This window comes from Capsicum annuum, chromosome 9 (assembly GCF_002878395.1).
Source record: "Capsicum annuum cultivar UCD-10X-F1 chromosome 9, UCD10Xv1.1, whole genome shotgun sequence".
NCBI lineage: Eukaryota > Viridiplantae > Streptophyta > Magnoliopsida > Solanales > Solanaceae > Capsicum > Capsicum annuum.
This window is the reverse complement of record NC_061119.1, coordinates 198480109-198507789: the sequence shown is the minus strand read 5'-3', so window position 1 is coordinate 198507789 and position 27681 is coordinate 198480109.

The window sequence follows — 27681 nt, the reverse complement described above, 5'->3', positions numbered from 1 at the left end:
ATAATTTTCAAGCTTTCCTCTAGCTTGTTGATTCTGTATTCAAGCTGGTCGTTGCCCTCTTCGAAGTTGGTAAAGAGTTCCTTGTCTCTTGTGAGCTCGATCAGGAGCGCTACCTTCAAAGTTGTGGCATTCTAGAAGCCCTTCAGAACACTTTCTTCAGAAGCCTTAAAGGATACATGGAGGGTCTCTGTGTTTGTTTTAGGTCAAAATGTGTTGATGCACGTTGAAGATGTGGTCCCAAAAGTTGAACAGCACACTTTTATTTAGCGTTGCTCCATACATCTTGCTCAATCAATTTGATAAATTAGTAAGCATGGAGTTACGTAACGTGTGATCTAAACCGGGTCTACCAAGTCTATCAAATGTTACGTAACTCTAAGATCGTTACTCTATCAAAAAAAATGACCGAGTTAGTGCACAAATCGAACGAGCTCAATCTTTCAGCCTTTTTGCTGATTGCTCTTCTCCAATATAGATGACAAGATATCTGTTATGCAAAAGTCTACACCGTCGCCAAACATGTTCCCAGGCAATCATGTCTGGTGATGGTGTAGACTTTTTTATAGCAGATATCTTGTCATCTATATTGGAGAAGAGTGGTCAGCAGAAAGGCTGACAGATTGGGCTTTTTTTCTATGTACACTAACTCGGGCATATTGTTTTGATAGGGTAATGAGCTTGGAGTTCCGTAACGTGTGATAGGCTTGGTAGAGCCGGTTTAAATCACATGCTACGTAACTCCATAGTTACTAATTTATCAAATTGGTTGAGCAAGATGCATGGAGAAACGCTCGATAAAAGTGTGTTGTCCAACTGTTGGGACCACATCTTCAACGTGCATCAACACATTTTGACCTAAAACAAACACAACGACCCTCCATGTTTCCTTTAAAGCTTCTGAAGAGAAAGTGTTCTGAAGGACTTCTAGAATGCCATAACTTTGAAGGTAGGGTTCCTGATCGAGCTCACAAGAGAAGATGAACTCCTTACCAATTTTGAAGACGGTAACGACCAGCTTGAATACAGAATCAACAAGATGGAGGCAAGCTTGAAAATTATCGGGATTCACATACTACAGCAAGCATCTGATCTTCTCCAAGGAATGTTGAAAGCATGTCAAGGCAAGAAAACACAATCAATTATAACCATATTGCTAAGGAAGCAATGATACTCTATTTGCCTTTTAATCTTGTTTGTGGTTCCGATCAGGTCAACGACAGTGGACCTGATTGGAAACACAAACAAGAAGATGGGATGAAATTTAAAATTCAGAAATTGCCGCCTTCGCTTAGTTTCCTTATTTTTACCGCAGTTGTTGTTGGCGAAAGTTTTCTAAACTTGCTGAACATCATTTCTACCCTCGATGCCCGTGAGGCTGCTTTGTTGGTCTTCTCCTATTTTCTACCTAGGTGATAATCCCGACCATACAGCTCCCTAACAACGTGTCCATCTGCATTGTTTTTCTTTCAGAGACACAACAGACGAAATTACATTACCGGATACACTTTCATATTTGCACTTGATTCAGATTTTGCATATGTTAAGATAATTCCATCGGCCAGATTCATTAGAAGTTACTTTCTACCCTGTGTCTCTTCTTCAATTAGCTCTTAAATGATATAGTCTTCAATCAACAACCCATTTTCCCTCGAAAGCATTCTCTTACCGCACCTTTTGACATATAATCATCAACCCGAGCGAGCAACCCAACCATATAAATTTTGGCCAGGGCAATAACTATATTGGTTTTCCATTCTTGTTTGATGCAGTGCAAGGCTTCGAGGGCCCTCTAAGGGTCCAATGCACACTTAAAGTTAAGTCCAATCGCTATTGGTTCTCTGTAGTGACGACAAATATTGATCTCTTCTCAAAACTTGACACACATATACACGACCACCAACCGTCAGTAATTCATAATAAGGTATCTGCACCATCTTCATGAGGTCCTCAGCCTTATCAATTTTGAACCCATCAAACTTAACGGTACAATGCAGGATCTTGTTTGAATGATCAATGCCTAATCAGTTAAAAACTGTATTCACAAAAACATTATACTTTGTGTGTGTTGTCCCGGTAACCTTATTAGTAATACATACTTAACTCTCACACATATGATAGTGGATCCATCTACACGCACCTTATTCTTCCTAGCCCATCTATGGCTTAAATTGAATAAACAGATGACTAGCTTGTTGCAACAGATGACACATCTGTTTATTTGTCAATCAATTGGAGACATCTGTTATGACAGTGATCAACCTGTTGCAGAAATCAAACAGATATATACATCTGTTACAAAAAGATTGCCAGCATGTTGTAAGTTATCTAACAGAAAGAATATATTTTGTAACAGATTACCCATCTGTTAGATTTATTTTAAAGCAATTTTCTTTTCTTTCCGAGATACAATAATTTATAAATAGGTCCATCCTTACAAATATAGATGATCTAGATTCGTACAAGAATATTCATATTGAGTCCTTGCGTGAACTTCAAAGGCAGTTTGATTGATGAACTCCAGAGAGATATTTGGCTGACTTCAAAGCAAGGCTGCCGGATGAATGAAAGATGTCAGATTGATAATAATAATAATAATAATAATAATAGTAATAATAATTAGGTAATGTTTTTTATTTTAGCGATTATTTTCCTCCTTTTGTATATCAAATCTACCCAAAGGATTTAAAAATCTATGAACATTCATTTCATTTTGTTGTCGACTTTGAATTTTTAATTCTTATTTAGTATTTAATAATAATTATTTTGTTTATTCCTTGTTCTCAACATATCGACAGTTGGTGGTACGGATTGAGCAGCAATTTGTGTCAACAGTTAGAGGTTAATCTGCTATGACAGATCGATAATATATTGCATCTGGTGGTTATTAATAAAAAAAGGCTATTGTTGTTATTGAGAGGGTGAAAAGAAAGACATGACTCGAAGTTTTGATTATTCAATATGAAAATTTTTTCGTAAATAAATAATAAGGAAATAAATAATAAACACAATTTATAACCACAATTTTAATAACTGATCGTGACTTTTCACCATTTTTATTTTTAAATTATTTATTATATAGTAAAATGATTATTATTTTATTAAGGAATTTGAAAAGATATTTTTTTTATTTATAAAATACAAAAGTAAGCAAATTTGGATTAATGATATGATGATATAGTTATTTTGTAAAAAAAAAGTAGATTATATGTTGTAACAATTAAATTATCTGATGCAACAGGTTTACTATGGTTGCAACAGATGGTATATCTGTTGTCATAGATGATTTATCTGATGCAACCTATATCGAGTCACAACTCAATAAAAGCAGTTCTTGAAAAGAACTAATTAATAATAATAATCTGAAAAGTAATGACTTATCACAATATTTCTTAATTTAATTAATTCATTACTTTTCACATTAATAAAAAATGTAATTAATAAATGGAGGTGAACAGTTAAATTATATGTTGCAACAGATATGTTATCTGATGCAACATATTTTATATTTGTTGCAACAGATAATATATCTGTTGTCACAGATATGTTATCTGATGCAACAGATATAGAACCTGTTGCCACAACTCAATAAAAACAATTCTTCGAAAGACTAATTAATAATAATAATCTAAAAAGTTATGACTTATATCACAATATTTATTTCTTAATTTAATCAAAAATTTAATTAATGTATGGAGGTGAATAGTGGCGCCTTTTTACCTCTCATTCAAATTCAATCCTCTATAAATAGGTCCGTCCTTACTTAATCGTTCATTCAAATACACACTTTATTTATTTATTGCATCTCGTCTTTCATATTACACTTTACAAGAGAAGATTATGGCTGACCCAGTATGGGACGTTGCTTTTCTACAAGACGCCGTGAATGAACTTCAGAATCAAGTTCGTGATCTACAACGGGAATTGGGAGGAGTTAGATCAAGAATGCTCCGTGAGATATGCAGGCTGAGGAGGGTCTTGTTGCTACTTCCGATTGAAGATTGACCAGCTGGCAATGATGATGCTGATAATAATAATAATAATAATAATAATAATAATAATAATTAGACTATTATTTTTCTTTTAGTCTATTATATGTATTTTTATTTGTTTAATAAATAAATTATGTTTGATTTTTGACGTTTCAATCCATATTTAATTTTCATTCTGTCTATTATCTTCTCAACAAACATTTCGACGATTCGACATAAAAAGGAATAATTTAGAAGTCAGTAGCAATAGCAAGATATATCTGTTGGGTTTGTGGCTTGGGTTGATTTTTGTTGTTCAAACAGATTAATCATTCGTTGCAATAGATAATTAGTCTAGTGCAACAGATAAACATTCTGATGCAACAGATAATTAGTCTGGTGCAACATATAAACATCCTGATACAACAGATAATACGTCTGATGCAATAGATAATACGATGATGCAATATATAAATAGTCTGATGCAACAGATTACTCATCTGATGCACCAGATGATTGATATGTTTTAATTGTGGGCATTTGTGCTGGATTCATAATCGGGGTTCTATCCATTGTTGGAAAAACAGAAGTGTACCCAGATGACAAATACGAATAAAAATCATAATTTTACTTACCAAAGTAACCTATGGAGTAATGCCAAAGTGGAAAGTGATGTAGTAAATAAAACTTGACCTAAGAAATTGGTCAGATCGCAGCAGTAGCGTTGTACCAACAACAACAACAAATGGTCGACAAGAAAAAGATGAACCGAAAGATTATGAATAAAGCAGCAGAAACAGAAACAATTAACAACAAAAATTGCTAAGAGAGAGAAAACAACAATGGATGAGAAGAGAAAGATGCCTTTTTTTTCCCTCTGTTTCCCGTTATTTTAGGTATACATTAGGATCAAAGTATAAATTTAAAAACTTGTGGATTATTTTAAAACTTTCCCAACTTTCTTAATAGATAATAAAGTAATTGTCACCTCCAACTAATAATTAAAACTTATGTCACCTACACCTCATTTTAAAACTCTTTTGTCACCTGTGAGAACATAATATTCTACACTGAGTATATCTAACAAAGAGAGTGAAAAATCAGCAAGCAAAAATCAAAGAAAGAGTGAAAATTCAAAATTTCAATATTTTACTTGAAAATTTCGGTGACAACTTCGTATTTCTGTTCAACTTGTTCAACTTAACACATGTTTCATTTTGATTCTACGTAATTTATTGCATAAACACTATTACAAATAAAAAATATGAATAAAATTGCTTAAGTAATTTTCATATATTATTCATAATGTGTTATTGGTGTATTAGGTGAATGTAAATATTATTATGTGTTGTATATTAAATTACTAAGTGTTTATGCATATACTCCTAAGTTAAAATCGGAATAGAGAGAAAAAAATGGGCATGTTACAATTTCACACTGTTATCTGCATATTTATATTCACCGGAAACATACACTGCACACACATACTGCAACATACACTATTTTGCACAACAACACTATATCAACCCCTTCATCTTCTCCATCAATTTACATACACAGGCTGAGCATGCCCGATTTAAAAAAATACATAGACGCAAAGAACATCACACACGCGCACACTCATCGCGAGGCTGGCAAAAAAAATAGACAGAAAAAGGGAGAAAGGCAAATCGCAAATCCCATTGTTCCGGCGATATTTTCACCGGAAATGGCACTTCCTCGCTGGGAAATGTTACCCACTTTGAACTCCGGTCAAATCAGTGCCAACACATCAAAATAATCCAAAATCCGGCTAACCGGGCACACGTGCCATTCCGGCCATCACCAAATCACCGGGAAACCGGAAAAACCACACCGGATCCGACCCCCTATCACGAAAATCCATGGGAAACGACCTGCTATGGCGAACTAACAACCACCGCCGGCAAAAATCCCCTACTCTCACTGCGTCCTATTTTCTCCTTTTTCCGGTGACCCGGCAGCCCATTTTCGGGTTAATTTTGGTCGGATCTCACCGGACTCGCTACTAGCCGAATCCCCTTATCCTCTCCACCGATGCCGGCGAGACAGCCGGTCATGGTTGTCGCTTTCCCCCTCTCTGGTCTACAACCTCAAAGACGCATATACTTTTCTTTTATCTACAGATCTATTAAAATATATATGTATAAATAAAAAATGGATATTTGCTTTTAAAATTAAGAGATAATTTTATTTATATTTTTATTTTATTTATTTTATTATTTTATTATCTTAAAATTTAATTATTTGTCGAATTAATTGCCTAAAATTGATTTTTGCTTAAAATTTTGTTAAAGTTAAATAGCCTTTTGACTAAATAAATCGTTACTAATTTTTACAAAAAGATAAATTAATGTTTTTACGTTTAGAAAAAATTTAGGCATAATTTAAAATATTCTTTTCAATTGAGAATGTGGCTTATGCATCTTCCCGGGATAATTTAAAATTCATGGATGCAATAATGCATCTCGATAAATATTTTTCTAAAATTTTTTTTTTCATTGAATTAATACGATAGTTTTAGACAGATTTTAGATATTAAAAATGAGCGAACCTAGGTCCTAACATAATTTATCAAAAATAGTTTAAGTCAAGATAAATCAATAAAAGTGACCGTGCTAGAACCACGAGACTCGAGGGATGTCTCATACCTTCTCTTCGATCAACAAAATTCATTATCTGGTCTTCTGTTTTCGCAGACGAACAAAGAGTCATTTTCTTTTGACTAGGGATTCAAAAAGGTGACTTGGAACACCATAACTCAATTCCAAGTGGCAACTCTGTAAATAAAATAATTCCTATTCAAAACTGTCACTTCAATTGAAAAAAATCCTTCGACTCGACCTTCGAGCAGAAAAAGGGTGTGGCATGCATAAACATACTAACTTATCCGATTAATTGAATGACTGATACCTAAATACTGGTCATGTAAGACTGAATTGTACTTAGTCTGAATAACTGGACAGAGACTGTAGAGTATTATGCATATAAGGTAACGACTGACTGAGCAACACTAGATAACTGAGCATGAATACGTGAAAACTGTATTATCTAAGAACACAAGACCAAGCGTATAACATGATTCTGAAATAGTCTGTAAATTGAAATACTGAAATACTAATAACTGAATAACTGATAACTTTAAGCTATGGTCAAGCAAACATGAAACTGAACTGAGTTTTGAACTGAATACTGAACTGAGATTGTAACTGAGACTATAACTGAGACTGTAACTTAGACTGTAACTAAGACTGTAATTGAGACTGTAACTAAGACTGTAACTGAGATTGTAACTGAGACTAAATACTGAGTTCTTATAACTGAGTAACTGATGTCTGGGATTACTGATAACTGGGTGACTGTTTCTGACATTCCTGATTCTATAGAACTGAACTGAGTTCTATACTAGTTTTGAGACTGAATACTGAGTACTAAACTGGTGTCCCGAAGGACTAAAGAGTAACTCTATACTGGTAGGAAACTTATGAGATATGTGTCAACCCTAAATTGGCAAGAAGACATCTCAAACCTATGCTGGCTACGTAGTTTTGTAACTCAGGGATTGCTACTAAGGGTCAAACCCTCTGCTGGCAGGAATGCCTCCATCCCTGGGTTTTCTCGGTGTAGAATCCTACTCCCAACCGAATGACATTGGAATACAAATTGGTGCATACACTGATAACTGATAAGCTCAGTTAATGGTATTCTAAAAATAACAGTGCATACGAATTCTGAGGTAATTGTTAATGATTAAACTGATACTAGGACTAAAACTGGACTGTACTAGGCTTGACTGAACTGTTACTGATCGTGTTGACTAACTGAAGTGGACTGAGTTCACTTAGTTCTGTAACTGACTGAGTACTACTGTTTATGACATTACTGAGACTATTTTGAAGCTACTATAGTTCTAGTTAAACAACTAGATTTTCGGGTATTGAATACCCTCAGGACTTGATAACAATAATACCAAGACCATACTAAGGCTTTAAGGACATAATAAATAGTCATTATTTAAAGAAACCCAACACTTGAGCATTTCATCAAACACTTACAATTCATGGTTTAAACTAAGCATGGGGATAGTTTTAGACATGTAACAATAGCATGAATTCAATATTAAAAATCGCCAATTAAGGCTTTAACATGGGACAATTCATCAAACACATGAGGATCATGAACTTGGACATGAGAATATCTTAAACATGAGAATATAGCATGATTACATAACTAAAATCATGAATTGGGGAAATTCATATGTAATTCACTTGAAAAAGGACATGGGCATTTCATCAAAACATGTAAAGTTCATAGCTTGAGCATAAGAACGTCTTAAACATGAGGGAACAATAGGGTTCCATGGCAAAATTCATAACATGTGGAAGACATGAATTTAAAACATGGGGATATTGCTAAACATCATGAATTTAGGATCTATCATGGAATTTACTTGAATAAAGCATGAAAGACTCAAATTCATAGCATGACGAATTCAAAATATTGCATGAAATCATACATGGGCTGAATTGAATTAAAAATACCATGAAAACATGAAATTCAATCTTTCTTGAACATAAAAAAATACCATAATAATGAAAAATTCATTCTTTGTTTAAGTAAAAAGGGTTTTTGGGCTCCATGGGTATGGATGAACTCCCACATACCTTAAAGCTTTAATCTTGAAGGAGAAACACAATCTTGAAAGCATTCTTAAATTAGGAAAGTTGAGTTCTTCCTTTTCTTGAAGAAAATTTGATGATGTTCTTGGTGTTCTTGAGGGGGCTAGGTTTTTCTTTGAGAGAAAAGATGAATAATAAAGTGTATAATGATTTTGAGGGATGAAATAAAGTGTTATGGGCGGATTTGGATGAGGGAAAGTGACCAAAGTGCCCCTAGATCCTTTAGAAACTGAAATAGCGTGTGAAACAGTTCCGTGACGCGCTGGCCATCGCATCGCATCGCTAATCGCTAATCGCGTCCCAATCGTGTCGGCTTACTACCTCTCACGAAAAATACCATAACTTTTCGCTCGGGTATTGAATTTTGGCGAAATTGGTATCATTGAAAAGTTAATTCAATTATCCATGATTTAGTCAGTTTTGAGATGTAAAATTTCACTTATATAAAAAGTTATACACATTCAAAGTAGACCCTTATAGAATCGAATACCAAACTTTGGACGAATCAAAGGCTCTACGCTTAACTTTGTTCTAAGTGATTCTTATGAATATTTTTCACCTCAATAGAAAATCAAACATGAGGATAAAGATCATGAAACTCATATTTGCATGAGAATCATTTAGATCATAGCTTATACACGTAGGAATGGTGGTTCAAAGACTAGCCCTAAAATGCAGAGTATTACAATTACATCCTCATATCATGCATACATATTCATGAGACATTGGTACCACCGAGAAACACTAGTTTTATAAGAAAATGAGTTATTTTACAAAACGCCTATATCGAGAAATATGTTGGTAAGATTAATTTAAGACATGAGATCGATATTATAAAGATACATGGGTTATGAACCCCCCATGGGTCCTACTTGAGAGCAATGAGGCTCAATGGGTGTATACATAAATTTATACGATAAATTTCAAATATTCTTTATCATTCGATCATCATCACTACGTTGCATCATATTATTTGCATTGCATTGGCATTCCTTGGTATGATTTAGTATTGTGTTAGTATTTACTCTTGTATTATATTACCGTGATAGAGCCTTGTTTGTGATATTGTAGTTGAGCATTTATTTAACTTCATTACATTATCTTATATCATCTCATATTGGTTGAAAAGATGAGGTATTACGAGACGTGAGGTATAATTGTGGCTTGATCAGAGAGATAGTTGTGTAGCGGCTTTTAATAGCATGATATACACCCTTTTATATGTGCACTCTCCCTATTTTTATCCCATATTATTGGTTGATTATAGTTGATTAAGCCTGATCTATCACATTAGTGGGAATTTTTTATAAATAACTTCTCTTTTTGTTGATCATAAAACGAATACTGTTGACTCACCTAGATCAATGTGCCTACCCTGTAATTGATATATCTATTGACTATTGTGTTGGGTTACCCTAATAGATAAAGTAGTATGATTTGATGGGTTATAGATTTTTCAGGATACCTTGGGTTATTGGAGTGGTAGTTCTCACCATTGCTTTGGATTAGGATCAATTATCAATGATGTTTGCTGAGTACACGTGGTTTTATATTCATCGTTGTTTCTCTCCATTTATTCTTTTTTTTGCACCTTGTGCAGGTATTGGTTCGAGCAGTAGATTGTAGCTTGCATTAGTTTCAGTATTGGCATTGCGGAGATCGAGTAGCGACAGATGGACTTCAGAACTTACTGAATCTCTTTACTGATGTCTTACATTTTATTTGCATCTAATAAATTTAAGATAATTGTTATTATTCTGAGTTTGTATTTAGAGGCTTATACTAGTGACAACCAAACCTGAGATATATTTTGAAGACTCATGTCTCGTTATATTATCTTTGATATTATTATGTTTTTTCGCTTCTATTTTTTTCCTTAATTCGTATTCTTTTGGGATAGATTAGGCTTACTTGTTTGATGGATTGAACAAGTGCCATCACATGCCTATTTTGGGTCATAACAAACTAGTATTAGTACTACGTTCGTTAGTTTCATTAGTACAAGCTGAGATTAGTAGTGTCTTGCAAAATGGTGTGGATACGTCTGTTGCGTATTTTTGATAGGCTACATGAATATAAGAGAAATCCATTCTTTAGTTTGTTTTATGCATTTATTGCTTTGTATAACTCATAATCTCTTATTCACCATCTCACAGATGGTGAACATGCGTTCTTTTGGGGTTACACGCTTAAAGATCATGATTTTGATCTGTGGTAGGAGTAAGGTTTAGGGCAGAGGTCGGATCAAGATGTCCAAACTAGATAAAGGCCAGGTTAAAGTTGTCTCTTTAGGTTCTATGATTGCTAGTGTTGGTAGGTCTAGTGAGTTAGAGGATTTATGGCCAATGCAGACACCATCTATGATCGTATCTATGCTTGAGGATTGTTTGGTTCAGATTTTGGGTTTTGTTCAAAGAGTGGCTTCTATCTTGATTTGGCATACTACTTAAGAGCTTTGAACTCCTGATGCACATATGACCCCTATGGTTTCTCCTAGTATTGATGAGATATTGCCCAAAATTTCTCCATATATAGTGACTTTACCCTTCTTGCCTATGGGAGGATAAATTAGATATGTTGAGTTCATAAGGGTAGACCCTCCTCAATTCGATGGAGATCCTAGGTTTGATACTTTTATGCTCTTGTTTGGTTATTGTGAGAGGTTTTACAGTTGGGCTGGTGGATTCTAATAGAATAAACTCTAATTTGTTTTAGATTTTTAGGCTAGCTAGATAGTGGTTGAGGACCTTTCTAGAGAGTGGACTTCTTGGATCACCTTTTTTTTATGAGATTAGTTTTCTTGAGAGTTTCTAGAGAAGTTTGTGTGGAGACATGAGAGTCTTGTTGGCCCGAGGTACCATGGACTTGATGATGATATCGACATGTATGGTAGATACTAGGATCCTCATGGTTGTTCTTTGAGAGGGTTAGATTGTGGTGGTCGTTCAGGTTCTTCAGGTATGGTTTAGAAGAGTTCTCCTACTTAATTGATTTTCTTCTTGTGTGGAGGTATCATGCACTATAAGAGGGATTTTCCACATCTTATATAGAGAGATGTCGCATCGATTTCTCATGGAGATGATAGATTGCACTATCAGGTTCCATAGAATGGACTCAAGGCAATAGTTTCTGGTATAATAGTTACAGGTATGGTTTTGGTATGTTTTTTTATTTGTGTTGGTAGTATTGAATATGATTATGAATTATTATAGGTTTTCACCTTTTTCGACATTGAAATTTTATGTGATACGTGAGTTTTTGCTGCGCCATTTGATATTGCTACCCTGTAGATTATTCTTTAGTGGTGGATCGTATGTACCGGTCTTATGTTGTGGCTTATTTTGAGTATATTGTTCGATTAAAGTTGGTCTTTATCAATATTGTGGATTTTGATACATTTTGAATATAATCTTTTCAAATGAACATATTGTGGGATACTGGTAAATCGATTCTAGGTTATGGTATATATTCGGTTGGTTATATATCTAGTGATACCATCAATAGAAATCCTTTGGATAAATTAGGCTTGTGGTGTGACTGATTTGAAAGGATTGCAAACAAAGGATTCTAGTTGGATAAGGAAAAATTTCAGACATTTGGATCTTGCAATTCATTAATTCCATAGTGTTTAGCCTTTGTTTGCATGAATAAACTAGTTGGTATTAAGACACTCCTCAGTAAGATTTGAAGGTTTTCAATTCATAATGATTTTTTCTTTTGATTTGAACAAATTTTTAAATGGAAAGGGGTACCTAGTTTGTAGCATTTGCTACTCTTGTAGCTAAGTGGCTTGGTGAAATATTCTTGCTTATGAGTTTTGATCGGAGTATGTGTTATGGTTCCTAGATTCTTACGATCAAAAACTTCGATTGGAAGTGAGTTAAGAAGGAAAATGTATAAGGTAATTTTTTAATTTTGGAATTTGACTATGGTTTGAGTTAGGATTTGAGGCCATGATAGTATGACTCATCAGTAGCTTATGCAGAGTCTAGTGGTTATTCATTCTGAGTTTTGAGTTGTTATTTGGGTGTTTGGTAGTGAGATGCAGTGATTTTTGCATTTCATCTATGGGTTGATTCTTTCCTATTATGATGGGTTGCTTATGTGCACGAGATCGAAAAAACTCCTTGTTCTACTAAATTATTGAGGACTTTGGTTTTATGACTTTTGGATATTGACGGCTGCATGTATTATTGTGATGATATGCTTGAGTATTCAGTGTTATTAAGAGCTTTTATGACTATGGTATATAGAGTTTTATGATGATTCTCGGTTGCCTCAAAGTTTGAGCATAAGTATTTTACTATGCAATGGTGATCCAGTGTGCTAAGTGTGACTTTTGAGGCTTTGTATAGTTTTGATACCCATTTCTGCCTTTGTAGCTTTAGCTTGAGGCTATAGTGTTGTTTGATTTGATAGTGATTGTATCAACCTTAGGAAGGTCGATTCATTATTTTGATAGGTAGATATGTAACTTATGGGTTCCTTGGCTTTTGTGGGTTTGGGAAAATCTTTGGTCTTGTGGTTGTAGCTAGTGTATTGTGGTGACTTGGTCAGTTTTAGGTTAGCGGGGTATGTCCAGAACTTCTGTTGTATTTAACTCAATTTTTGGGTATAGAGGAAGTTCGTTAATAAAGGGTCTCGACTTCATAGGGAAAAATTGACTTTAGATGCTAGTGTTATAGCCTGGTGAGTCAGTATGTGATAGATTCCTAATTCTATGGTAAGACTAGTTGTTTTATAATTGTGACTCTGCGTTGAAGTGCTTTCTTGATGTGTCTCAGGGATATTCTCTATCCGTTACCTGTTTTGACTTGCTTGTACCTTAGAGGACGAATGTGAAACTTATAGGTTTTTCAGATTTGTGCAGACAACTCGTCCCTTAGTCAACACTCTCATTCCTCTTGTAGGCATTTCTCAATATTAGATGACTTATAATAAGTAAAGGTAATGTATAAACTAATTTTTTTATTTAATATTTTTAAAATGCATGTCAAATCAAACATGAATTGAGGAAGTAAAGTTCTACATGCCAACTAAATTCTTTTTTTTTTTATCCCTTTTACATAAGTGCCAACCTAGTTTACTTTGGATTTTATAAGTGCTATTACTTCTATCACTGACTCCAAAAAAAGAATCAAACATGGTATTAGAAGCATCAATCTCATATAGGTCAAAATGTTTCACAGATGGATGTTAAGCCCCTAGCTTTAGGGGCTTGACCCTCCTGATGTTTTACTTACTCAATTTATTTTTTTTTAAAAATAATTTAATTTATATTTATTTTACTCTTACTAATAGGTATTATTAATTTTTCAAATTTAAATGACTTACTATAAATAGAAATGGTATAGCAAACTTAATTTTTTATTTATTACTTTCTAAAAGTTATGTCAAGTTAAATATGTATAGTTCTACATGCCAATTGCCTGATATCTGTTTCTGGCGGGAGGTGATAGGTATCTCGTGGATTAAGTCAAGGTGCACGAAAGTTGACCCACACGCAATGATTACAAAAAGAAATGCCAATTAAGTTCTATTTTTGTTTTACTACTATATAGAAATGCAAGTGAGTAGGCAATTGGTGGTTTCATGCCTGCTTCTGGTCAAGGGTACTTTTGTAATCATTTTTTCTTCATTTTAATTTAATTATTTTTCTTTTTAATCTGTTACAAATCTAAAATTTGTGTAAAAAGTAATATAAATTATAATAATTAAAAATTTAAATTATTCCACGACACATAAAATATTTTGTTGACTCGAAATTCTATTGGTGCAACATAAATTGGGATAAAGAAAGCCATACATTAATTGATAAAGTCCTAAAATTAATATAAATCACAAAAATTAATAATTTCAAGTATTTGAAAGATGTATAAAAAATTGGTTTAATGTTTCAAATTCTATCAATGTCATATAAATTAGAAAAATACATAGAAAGTCTTATAAATCTTAATAATAACAACTCAAAAAATCTAAAAAAAAAACTACATGACAAATTTGATGGACTTTCTTAAATATTTCATCAGTGCCACAATAGGGATATCAAGAGTAACATATATTATCTAAAAATTATGTAAAAGTACAACAAATCAATAATTAATAATTTAAAATATTTAAACATCATACAGAAAATTTAATCAACTTTCCAATTTTTATTTATGACACATAAAATAAAATAAAAAAGTAAATACATTGAGCCCATTTGTACTAGCACAAGCTCCTATATCTAGTCTTCTACACAAGTGGAGGCTAGTTTACTTTTTGACTCTTCAAAAGTGCCACTAAATTCTATTATGAATCCAAATAGAAAAAAATCACTCACAATATCATAAGCATTATTCTCAGTAATGGGCAAAAAGTTTCACAATACAGGATGTAGTATTTAATAGGAAAAATAATATAAATATACACCTTAACTTATTATATATGTAGACACATAAATTTGACTCTCTCGCTTTTCAGATTTATCCTATACACCCTCACCTTACCATGCACCCTACCCTATTTGATATTCCCTCATAAGAAAATAAAAAAATAACCCCATCACATCTTTTTCTACCCTTATCCAAAAATAACAAATCCACAATAAATATTGAACACCTCACCATCACCTCCATCCCCTAAATCCCCACGTACCCTCCCCCCAACCCAATCCATAATTCACCTTTTCTTGCCAATCCCATACACACATAATATACCTTACTTTGGGACAGATAGACAGTGATCTCATGGTGAGAAAGGGGGGTGAGAGAGGGGAATTAACAGGGGAAACTATAGAAAAAATACTCTCTTTTTTCTCAATTTTCGATGAATTCTTGCCAGAAAATGCCCTTTCCGCCAACAAAACTACCATCCCATCCACAAAACTCCCAAAGTAAGCTTCAACCTCCTATAAAATCCATTAACCCACAACACTAATGACCAGAACCAATGCCAGAAAATGTCGGCAAACCAGTTTTGATTTCGACTGAACCATCATTGAAACACTGCATTAGAAACCTGCTGAATATCTATCAAAAAATTAAAACCCGGCTCTCTCCAGTAACCTAAACCACTGTCAACCATAAAACCACCCAAAAATTGACAAAAGTCCAGGTCACTCGTGACCCACCTCTATATTTGGTGATTCCCATCGAAAATTCACAACTCTACCATAGATTTTATCTTCAACGTCTCTTGACTGAAAAATCCAAAACAAAAACACCAATATTATCTCCTCTCTATTGGTTTTGGTTTAATTCTATTTAAGATAACTTGGTTTTACATTGGAGGTTATCAAAATTTTTCAAAATCATTTTTTCTCTTTCAATTGGGTTGAGGTTTATCATCGGAAATTGCAATCCGATTTGGTCTAAGGTCAAATTTAGTAGAGGTTCTGTTCGTGTGTTCTGGTTCATAGAACCTTGATTTCAACACTTCAATCAAATAATTCGTAATTGAAAGCTTCAAGAGGTCCATTTCTGTATTTCCATATCATTTTCTTATGCTTTGCTTATGAATTCATTATGATTGATGTTTCTATTGTTTAAGTGGTGTTTTTTCGATCTATCTTTATTTGAATTTGCTAAATCAAACTAGAATTAGTAGTTATTGGAAATTCGTAAAGGGTTTCAAAATTGATAAAAATGAATACATTTGACTTGCTTTGATTCATTGGTTGTTGTTTGATTTGAAATAGATAATAATTTTATTGAACTTGATAGTATCACGTTGAGGTCGAGAATTGATAGGCAAATCATAGGGTTTTGGAGTAGATAAATTTTAGAATTCCATCTTTATCGAATGTTTGAATGTGTTTGGATGATTTTCTATTTTATTGCAAGAAATTAAAATTGTATTCATTTTACCGGAAAATGCCCCGAGGTCTTATGTATTTATTTTTCGGGGAATGCCCCGAGGTCTTAAGTATTTATTTGTTGGAGAATGCCCTGTGAGATATTGTACGTGATGGCTTTCTTGGACAAGACCCGGGATGTCGGGTGGAGTGTAATCTAGGATTAGTTTAGATAGAATAGGTTTACATTTTTATATTTTTTTCATTTTGAGGATTGTATAATTCTAAACAATATTTTGTTTTGAATTCTTGTTTGATTTGTTTGTTTGTTTGTTTTATGTGCTTTGTTCGTTTATTCACTTCATAACGTCAGATTAGCCGATAGAAGTCAAAGAAGCGATCGTGTTCGAATAACGAGATCGTAGGGTGCTTAATACCTTCCCCTCGGTCAACATAATTTCTTAACTGGAATCTCTGTTCGCAGATCGATATTAAGAGTCAAAATTATTTTTGAAAAAGAAATTTCAAAGGTGACTTGGCACACCAAATTTATGCTAAGTGGCAACTCTGAGTTTAATTGCAAAAATACTTTTTTGAAACACATTTTATTTTTTCACTTTAATATATTAAAACCCTTTCGAATTATAAAATCAAATATTTTTGGTAAAAAGAGGGTGTGACAGCTTTGATAACTTCACTGGGGATTTTTATATTTAGAGCTTTATTGTTGAGTTGTATCGTCTTGGTTTGATACCATAGGTGTATAAACATCTTATTTTCATTATCCTTTTATCATTGTTGGATGTTTACATGCTATTTATTTACAGTTTTTTCTTATCTGTTACTACTTTATATCTGATATCATATGCATTACCTAGAGTCATTTTTTCGGAACAAGTCTCGGAGTACACGTCGTGTACACAAACCTTCGTTGAGTCACCTTTATTTTTAGGAGTGCGAGCCGTCAGACATATAAAGTTGGTGGAAAGTAATTGCAGTCACCATCGATCATATGCTCCTCGAAATAGCCTTGTTAGTTGAACCCCGACCTAGGTCAGCCTTTAAGTCATTTTTATTTTCATTATATTAAGACCTAGCGGGACCGTTTGATGCTTTGTAGAAGACTTACCCCTAAACATCCTTATGTGCTGCTTGTTGCATCTTTGAGGGGAAAATTGGTCAATTAACAAACTGATTTAGGGAAGTATTGTGCTAAAGTTGCGGGAAAGAGTGTATTTAGGGAAGGCAAGGTAAAATAAAGGTTTCGTAGTTTATAGGAGTTCTCTATGGCTTCTGTTTTCATTATCAATTTCTTTTTAAAAAATAAAATTACCTTTTGCACGCATTTTCTCAAAGAAACAAACCATCAAAAAAATTTTCTTTACATCCGTTAGCATGCATTTATAGCTTGAAAATATATATAAAAAATATTTTTCATTTGTGGGAGCTCCATAAATTTCTATATAGGAAAATTCAAAAAGATTTTTGAAGTTTTTTTTGTAAGAAAATGGCAAAAAGATTTTTTCTTTTAGTATCTTTATATGTTTTTCTACGTTAAAATTTTATTTATTTTTGAATAATTTCATCTGAAAAATAAAAAGATTTTCCTTTCATAATTGTTGGTGTCATTTTTATATGAAGTTTCAAACTAAAAATTCAAAAAAAATTATTGATGTTTTTCATTGTCTGTTTTGGTCGTGTTTTTCAATTTGTGGTCTAGTCTGTTAGTTATTATTTAATTATCTAATTTAGACAAACTATGGACACCTGGTTCTCCTCTTTTGAGGGTGAGATACGTAGGCAACCCTTCTAGGGTTTGGTGATCTTATTTAAGAAATTTAAAAGAAAATCACTCTTCATTTTAGAGTTGATGTTTCTACATTTTAAAAAGAAAAAAACACAAAAAAATTACTTTAATAGTTTTAGGTTTCGTTTGTGTATTACATTCAAAATCATAAATTCAAAAAGATTTGTGTCAATATCTTTTGAAAATAATGATAAAAGCAAAAAATAATTTCTTTGTTCTTCATTTTAGATTAGTTGTGAGCACTTGTTGCTTCATCTGAAAAATACAAAAGATTTGTCTTTGATAATTTTAGGTTTCATTTTTGTATGAAATTCAGAAGCAAAATTTTAGAAAGATTGTGTAAATATCTTTTGAAAAAGAAAAAAAAATTATTTACTCTTCTTTTTGGATTAGTTGATTCACGTGTTTCTTCATATAAAAATTGAAAAAATTTATTTGGTAATAAATTAGTTAAGCCATGCATTTCTTCTTATGAAAATACAAAATATAATCTTTCATAATCATAGGTTTCATTTTGCATAGGAAATTTAAAACTGAAAAATTCAAAAAGATTTTCATCTACTTTTGAAACTTTGTTATTTTCTTTTTCTCTAAAATTTCATCAAAAAAAAAGAAAAAAAGAAAGAGAGTTTGATTGGCCATTTTGTGGAGAAACTTCACAAACTACGCATACCTGATTCTTCTCTCTTCGGGGTGAGATACGTAGGCACCCTTCTTGGGTTTGGTGATCTTTTGAAAAATAAAAATGAAAAAGGATTTTGAGAAAGTGTTGAACTCTAATACATTTGTTATCTTTATTGTTCAGTTATTTTATGGTGATTGGTTTGTGGTATTGTGGCTGGTCCTCCATATTACATCAAGTTCATGAAAGAGTTAGTTATGCTCAACAAAGATATCGAGAGTGACGTCATGGATCAGACAAAGAGTCAGAAAAATAAGAGTTTAAAGTAAGAGATTTTGAGATTAAGGCGATAAATGATAGAAATGCACAGAGCTTGGGCTAGTGGGTTACCTCCCCCCCCATTTCCCGTTGTTGACCCTACAAATACCTTTAGTTTTCCACCAATGTTGCAAATTTAGTTTCCTACTGTTGTTAACATACCACAACATGCATCAGAATTTAAGCCACGCCCAAAACATCTCAATGCTTTCACCACTCATTCTCTAGCTCCTCGGTATAAGCCTACTATATTTACAACACCACCTATTGTCTGTGTTTCTATTGCTCAACCCTTTTACAGAGGCTCCCACTTTAGTTATCCACCCAATGGTTGTGCTTCCCCAATCTGCTAGTAAGTCTAAGTTTAATACTCATAATGATCAATTCTATACTCCTAAGACTACATTTAAGTTAACTAGACCACTGAAATTTCTTATCAAGAAGTTTGACAAGGTAGAAGGGTAAGAGAAAATGGCTAAAAAAATGAAAAGTGTAGAAAAGGCTATGAAAAATTCTCTGGGACTTGCGGGTTATGAAAAATTTTCATATAAGGAATGGGGCATGTCTTTAAGTATTAAATTGCCTCCTAGCTTTGAGATATCAAAATTTGAGGAGAATGATGGGCACGGGGATTCTGTGAAACACTTAGGACGATATTACAATCGAGGGGAACTAAAGAAAAAAAAAGGAAAATACAGTTATTGTTGTACCAGGACCACAACAGAGCTCGAGAGGTCTATACCACCAATATGTCATCCTCAACCCCTATCCTATACATCAAATCTGCATAATTTCCTGAAACAAGTTTCCTCTCTGCAAAATAAAAAATATTCCAATTCATTTTCCTTAGTATCCTTTGAATAATGTACAACTATATAATCATCCATCTTTTTATCCACAGCGGCATGCACTGGCCCCTCAACATCGTTCTCGACCCCCCACATATTTTCCAAGGTACCTCTAAATCCAAGTTTCAACCTAGGCTAGAGTTTGCAAATAGAAAGATACCAAAGGATAATTTCACACCCATTGGATAATTATATACTAGTTTGTTCCAAAAATTGAGACTATGAGACATAATTACTCCTCTCCTTGGGTATACTCTTTACTCATATTTAAGAAGTTTTGATCCTAATGTACGATAAGCATATCATTCTAATGTTCAGGGTCACAGTACTGAAGATTGTTGTAATTTAAAAAGAAAAATAGAAAGGATGATTCAAGAAAAATTAATCATAGTGCAAGACATTGACACTTCGAGCATTACTGTAATCCCCAAGTCTGGTACCCCAGATGCTACACGGTGCTCATAATCCCAAAGGACCATGATACAAGAATGAAAAGTAAAGGCACAAAACATACACCAAAATAGTCCACAAGTTTGAAGAACCGAGGACCCTTTTGGTGACCACTCTTGGATTAAAGAACAAGAACAAGAACAAGAAGGAAGAGTTTACAAGGTATTTAACACCAAAAATGGCCAGCCACCAAACTATATTAACAACAACAATCCATACGGCTTCACTACTACAATACAAACTACAAAGTTTCAACAAGATAAAGTTAGAAAGATAGACAAATAGAGGTATAATCTTAAGAACCCAAGAGCCTATTCCACTCTTGGACCCTTAATACTACACACTACAATCACCTATCTCTTACAATGACACAAGAGAGGAGTCCAGCACCCAAGCACCAACGTATTAAGAAAAATGCAATGCACAAATGATTCCACACTTATGCAATGCCCTAGTTTCAATTTTGGAATCCCTCTCTCTAAGAGAAGTGTTCTTTCAATATCTTAAAATAACTAAAGAACTAGAAACCCTATAACATTTCATTTATATTACATTACAAAATAAGAGTCAAAATACTAAAGATCCCTTTAATTAATGGGCTCCAAATCGCCCATTAAGTGCACTTTAGGGGCGGGTTTCGGCCTTCTTCACACTTGGTCTTGTGCACCCTTTTAGGTGATCTTTAAAATACTCAAAAAGTATCCAAGGTCATGATCATACTCGTATCATCTTCTCCATCTTGAGAAAAATTTACCCATAAATTCATGACCTCACCTCTTTTACAAAGGTACTTCACAATCTCCTTCACATGGCCACACATATTCTACATCTTCCTCGCCTTGCATTTTAACCGCTTCTTGCTTTCCATCTTGAGGATTGACTTAAACCTTAGCCGATTCAATTACTACTTCTTCCCCAAGATAGTACAATTTTTCCTCCCTTAGGATTACATTCCTCCAGTTTGGGCACTTACTAGCCTTGTACCCCCACCCTTGGCATTTGAAGCATTGAAATCCCTTGGAATTGGAAGTGGAAATTAGTTTACCTTCATACCTAGTGGACTACTTTGGGGAAGCCTTGCTGCTCTCAATTTGGACAACCATGAATGAGCTTTCTTTGAGCTCCCTTTCAACCTCCAATACCGCTTGGAAGATGCCATCAATGGTGTCGAACTTATGAAGTGTAATACGAGTGGAGATGTCCTTGTTCAACCTGACTTTGAAGTGCATGATGTCATGACTCACTTGTCCTCCCCGGTGATCTAGTTTCAACATCAATTATTGAAATTCATCATAATAAGCCATAACACTCTTTCTCCCTAGCCTCAAATTGTATAATTTGGCAAGGATCTCATGTCTATAAGTCTCGAGCAAGTATATTTGACGCATAAGTTTTTTCAACTGAAACCAAAGAGGAGGTTATCCCTCAATCATCTCATTCCCAAACCGTTTAACATACTCCCTCCATGTATTAACATACCCTTCGAAGTGAGCTATAGCATAGCAACTTTTTTTTTTCTTTGATGAGATCATTAGATTGGAAGATCTTGTCACAAGATGACTCCCATGCAAGGTAGGCTTCGGGATCACTCTCACCTTTGAAAACGGGAAGGCTCACTTTGATAGAATTGAGACCTACATCTTGGTTTGGATAGACATCTCTCACCTCTCAGGATAACTCCCCATATCTACCCCTCATTCTTTCTTCCCTCAAGTAAACATCATTATACGACCCATAACTATCATGTTTTCCTCCCCTACCATAGCACTCAACATGGATGAGTCTATTTGGGTTAAGTGGAGCTTATAGTAGCGGGATTGGATTTGGATACTGAGGTCTTTAGTCAAGTGGAGTTTGGATGAGAGGGTTTGAGTTTGGTGGTGGTATTTGGGTTCCAAGCCCTTCTTGTTGGACTTAGTGGAGTGGAGGATTATTTGTTCTATCTTGTTCTCAGCTTCAGGAGTAAAGATTAGTTGGATTTGTGGTAATTGGTGGATATAGCATTTGGTACAAGGTCTCGGGAGTATTAGTTGGGAAATTGTTTTGAGGGGTGGAAGGTCAACTCCTATGGCTTTCCACACGTTCTAATCTCCCACTCATTGATGCCATATTCGTATCAAATTTCTCAAAACCAATTTTTTTTGAAAAACCCTAAAAACATGAAAGTAAAGTTTTGTTTTTCTTTTTTTCTTTTTTTTAATTTTCAAGATAACAATCCCAAGATTGATTTTGTTAGAACAAAATCAAACCTTTCTTTGATACCAAATGATACAAGAATGACTAGGAAAGGCGCAAAACATACACCAAAAAAGTCCACAAGTTTGAAGAACCGAGGACCCCTTTGGTGACCACTCTCAAATTCAAGAATAAGAACAAGAAGGAAGAGTTTTCAAGCTGTTTAACACCAAAAACAGCCAGCCACCAAACTATATTAACAACAGCAATCCACCCGGCTTCACTACTACAATACAAACTACTCCCTCCGTTTCAAAAAGAATGACCTACTTTTCTTTTTAGTCTGTTTAAAAAAGAATGACCCCTTTCCTTTTTTGGCAATACTTTAATTTCAACTTTCCACATGGCATGTTTAGGACCAAAAGATTAAAGGGCATTTTGGTACATTTGACACAACTTTAATTTAAGGCCACAAGATTCAAAAGTCTTTTTTATTTTCTTAAACTTTGTGCTAAGTCAAAATAGGTCATTCTTTGAAATGGAAGGAGTACAAAGTTACAACAAGATAAAGATAGAAAGATAGACAAATGGAGGTATAATCTTAAGAACCCAAGAGCCTATTCCACTCTTAGACCCTTAATACTACACACTATAATCACCTATCTCTTACAATGGCGTAAGAGAGGATTCCACCACTCAAGCACCAACATATCAAGCAAAATGCAATACACCAATGATTCCACATTTGTACAATGCCCAAGTTTTAATTTTGGAATCCGTCTCTCTAAGAGAAGTGTTCTTTCAATATCTTAAAACAACTAAAGAACTAGAAACCCTATAATGCTTCATTTATATTACATTACAAAATAAAAGACAAAAGACTAAAGGGCCCTTTCATTAATGGGCTCCAAACCGCCCATTAAGTGCACTTTAGGGGCGGGTTTGGGCCTTCTTCACACTTGGGATTGTGCACCCTTTTAGGTAATCTTCATAATACTAAAAAAGTGTCCAAGGTCATGATCATACTCGTATCAGACCACAAGCTAACCCATGACTGGTACCTGCTGCAATAACTGAGTAATAGTACTGTATAATATGCAATAATGGGCTGAAAGGACATAAGGTTCAAAACTGTAATACTGATAAAGAGAAATGATAAAATATAATAAAACATCAAAATCTAAAATACTGAATACTGTCTGAATATCTAGTCTAAAAAGCCTCTAAAACTGTTTTAACTATGGAGTTGATGGGACAAACCCCCAACTAACTCCAATTACTGAAATAAACTGAGATACTAAATGAATAAATATGTCCTCAAACTAGAAGGACTCAGCACTACTCTGTCTGCTGAAAGTTTGATCTGCTAAGGGTGCTCTAGGGATCGTGCATCTGAAACTATGCTATAAAACACCATAGCACAAAAGAAAAGTATGCGTTAGTATGTGTGAATGTACTAGTACGCAAAGTGAGGTAAGTTTGAATACAAGGGTTCATATGTATGAACAATGACAACTGAATAACATGAGTATAACTGAATGAGAGTACATGCATGAATACATGAACTGTAACTAAAATTGTGATAACACAGAATACTGAGTTTGAATACTATTAACTGATGTAATTGATAACTAATATACTATTTACTGAGTGACTGTGTCTGACAGTCCTATTTCTGATGAAACTAGATGAGTTCCGTATTGAGTTGAGTGATTGTATCTGACAGTCCTAAAATCTGTAGAACTATCTGAGTTCTTTGCTGACGACTAAGACTGAGACTGTGGGAGGTAATCATCTAATCGACATGCCTCTTTTTAACTAATTTGGGGTCTAACCTGTAACCCCAGTTGGAAGGGTGTCAATACCGTACCACGGGTAGCGACAAGTTGTGAGTTAACCCTCGCTGATAGGGAGCTCTTTCATCAACCCCTTGCTGGTAGGAAAACTCGAATGAGATGTATAAACCCTATACTTATAGGGTTATATCTCAACTTATGCTAGCTAAATAGTTCTAGAATGTAAGGATTGCTTTTAAGGATCACACCCTCTGCTAGCAGGTGAGCCCCCATCCTTGGGTTCACTCGGTGTTGAATCCTACTCCCAACTGAATAAACACTGAACTAATTTCCTAGTTCATACTAGGCTTGGACTGATTTTTTACTGATTGTACTGATTAACTGAACTGAACTGAGTCTACTAAGTTATGTTGACTGACAGAATACTACTGAGTTTTGTTAGCTAATTGATATTATTGAAGACTGAACTGAATATTGAATGGGACTGGATTGATACTGATTTTACTAATTTTTTTTGAGTTTTATACCTAAACTATAGTACTATTGATCGTGACATGACTGAGACTGTTTTGTAACTGAACTGGCTCTAGGCACATAGCTAAATTATCAGGTATTAAATACCCCCAGGAGGCGATAGCATGATAGTAATAATACATGACAATTCTTGAGTACTTGACAATAGTCAACAACTCACAATACAATCTATGAGGCATTTCATCAATCACTTGAAAGTCATGAACTTGCATATGAATAGGAATGCATGCTAACACATCATAATTTCATTAAACTATCTTATGAGCATTCCATCAAACACATACAAGGTATTGCTTTAGCATGGAAGATATTTTGAACATGTGGGTATAGCATAATTTCATCATTTAGATCACCAAAGGATCATAAAAAGATCATAATCTCAATTTACCATTTTATCAAACACATGGTAAGCGTAGCTTCATACTTGGGGTGTGCCAAGATCGTTGATTCACTGTTTTGGGATTCCAAACATGGTCTAAACGAGGTTTGAAAAATCCAAAACTCATCTGGGAACACCTATTGACCCTTTTGATAATGAATTAACTAAAATATCAACATTTAACAGACGTATAGGTCGCAAAATGAGATTGCCAACATTCAAAGGCCAAAAATAAATTAAGTCTGAATACTTAACTAGAATTTTCTAAGTCTTGGACCCCTTAACAGGCTTAAAGGACTGAATTAAGCTAGAAATTTTGAGGGGTCTTACAATATCTCCCCTTGGGAACATTCATCCTCGAATAGGACAGACTGAACTGGACGAATTTTTGGTAGTTTGTGTTGTTTTCTTTTCTGTGTTTCGAATTATTTTAGGGTTGTAGTTCAGGATATATCTTGTTTTGTTTCTTTGTCGTTTATGTTCAAACCGTTCTATCTTTTCTTTCAACTAAATGTAGTGTCCCTTCTATTTTTTTTTAATATTATGTTGTTTAGTTATTTTTTCTACACAGTATATGTTAGTTCTAGTAATATGACATGCTAGCTAAATTTTCAGTCTGATCTTAAAATCCAATTTAATCATGAAACTGTGAATCAGAATTTTAAAGTTAAAAAAAGCATCGAAGTATTACAATAATTGATTACAATTTTTAAAGTGTGTTTCAAACAAGTTTGGATTCAATTTGGTCACTTAGAGTTTAGACGAGAAAACTAGTGTTACTAACTTGAGCTATGTGTAGTTCTAGTTGATATCGATGGATTATAATGTGTGTAATTATTTACTAAGGGTATTATTGTGTAATTATGTGTGGAACAAATTTTTATAGTGTTTAAGGTTCAATTAAAAAGAGTTAAAACTAATATTCTTAGCTTAAGTTTCTAGTTCACCGCCTTGGATTTTATGTTGTTTTGAGCTCTAATCCATGGTGTTTGATGATATACGATGCTTTTTGAGTTTATAATGATAATATATGGATTATAAACAATCTTTAAATCAATTTTAAACAACACCTCAAGGCTTGGAATGGATGGACAAACACGTGGGACAAGATTCGACAAAACTGAATATCTTGGAGTCATTGGCGTGCCACGGACCTTAGCACCATCTTAGGGTCCATGAAACAGACTTGGGGGCTTTCTAAATGACCAATTACAGTGTTTAAAATTGATAAGGGCGTTCCACATACCTTAGGAACCACGATTAGGTCCGTGGCACATACCCAAATTCAAATCGACAGCTTTGTCCTACCATAAATAGGACCCTTAAACATTATGTTACACACCTTGGACGACCTTGAAACTTTGAGGGAGGCTATAGAATACTTAAATTAAGATTTTTTATTCCATTAATTTGATTTTTTTTATGGATTTTAACATGTATTCTATCATTGAGATTATGGTTATGTCCATGAGCGGCTAAACACCCTTTCTCGGGGTTAAGGCTAAGAACATGATTACCCTTGTTATGAATTGATTTAGTTTTGATTATTTATCATATTTGGTTGATTATTTATCCTTTTTATCACTATTTTAAGGATTATCTACCCTTAATGTACATCCATAGTCACCTTGTGAGACTGGAAGGAAGAACAAGAGGATAATATGTGGGGATGAATAGAATAATAATCTTCTATAGAATGAAGTTATAATTTGCATTTAGGATAGGAATATACCTAATTTACCTATTTATTTCACTTAAGGGATGAAATATGAATGTATTTAACTTAGCTCTCACATTCTCGCTCAACGATGTAGTTGTGGGTTTAAGATAGATAGGTGATTAGAGGCCCAAAAGACCATAATCATAATACCAACCCCGTGAATCAACAACCAAAATAAGTAACCTAACCAATGAAGTTCAATAGCATAGTATGATTGTTTATAGATCCTTAACCTTGGGTTTCTCCCCATTTATTGTCCAAGACCTTTAATTTACTGCATTGTTTATTTTATGTTTAGTTATAACTCTCAAACTAATTTAGTTATGTTTGCTCCAATTTAATCTCAATAGTTAAAATTGAATTAGATAGTTGTTAACACAAATCCCTGTGGGAGTGATACTTGGCTTAAGAAAGGTCGCTTTACTATTGAGTGGGACCACGTACACTTGCTTGTGTGCTTGGGAGCAACAAGTTTTTGGAGCTGTTGTTGGGAACTTGTAATTTGGCAACTACTTTAGTTTTAGTTTACTTTTTGGATTTGTTTGGTGCTTTTAACTTGGTCTTGGTTTTGAATTTGTAGGTATAGGTTA